This window comes from Trichechus manatus, unplaced genomic scaffold, assembly GCF_000243295.1.
Source record: "Trichechus manatus latirostris isolate Lorelei unplaced genomic scaffold, TriManLat1.0 scaffold00043, whole genome shotgun sequence".
Lineage (NCBI taxonomy): Eukaryota > Metazoa > Chordata > Mammalia > Sirenia > Trichechidae > Trichechus > Trichechus manatus.
Genome location: NW_004443979.1, coordinates 18,677,309 through 18,678,413, shown reverse-complemented (window position 1 = coordinate 18,678,413; position 1,105 = coordinate 18,677,309).

The following is a 1,105-nucleotide window of genomic DNA, read 5'->3' as shown; positions in this document are numbered from 1 at the left end:
GCTTTATATTTAGGTCTTTGATCCATTTTGAATTAGTTTTTGTGTATGGTGTGAGGTATGGGTCCTGTTTCATTGTTTTGCAGATGGACATCCAATTTTACCAGTACCATTTGTTAAAAAGACGGTCTTTTCCCCATTTGATGGACTTTGGGCCCTTGTCAAAGATCAGGTGATCATACGTGGAGGATATACACCTGGGTTCTCAATTCTGTTCCATTGGTCAATGTATCTGTAATTGTACAAGTACCAGGCTGTTTTGACTACCACAGCTGTACAGTAGGTTCTGAAGTCAGGGAGTGAGAGTCCTCCTACTTTATTCTTCTTCAATAGAGCTTTACTTATCTGGGGCTTCTTCCTTTCCATATAAAGTTAATGATTGGTTTTCTGTGTCTTTGAAGAATGTTGTTGGTATTTGGATGGGAATTGCATTTTATTTGTAAATTGTTTTGGGTAGAATGGTCTTTTTCACAATGTTGAGTCTACCTATCCATGAGCATGGTATGTCTTTCCATTTCTGTAGATCCTTTTGGGTTTCTTGCAGTAGTGTTTTGTAGTTTTCTTTGTATAGGTCTTTTACATCCCTGATTAGATTTATTCCTATCTTATTTTTTTTAGGGGCTGTTGTAAATGGTATTGTTTTCCTGATTTCTTTTTCAGCTTTCTCTTTATTGGTGTATAGGAATCCAACTGATTTTTGTATGTTTATCTTGTATCCTGCTACTCTGCTGAATCTTTCCATTAGTTCCAGTAGTTTTCTGGTGGAGTCTTTTGGGTTTTCTATGGTTTTGCATAGATGCCCTTTATCATGTTGAGAAAGTTCCCTTCTATACCTATTTTATTGAGAATTTTTATCAGGAATGGCTGTTGGACTTTCTCAAATGCCTTTTCTTTGTCAATTGAGATGATCATGCAATTCTTTTCTTTCCTTCTATTTATGTGATGGATTACATTGATTTTCTAATGTTGAACTATCCTTGCATATCTTGTATGAAACCTACTTGGTTGTGTTTTTTGTTTGTTTGATATGATGTTGAATTCTATTGGCTAGAATTTTGTTGAGAATTTTTGAGTCTGTGAGAGGTATTGGTCTGTAATTTTCTTTTTT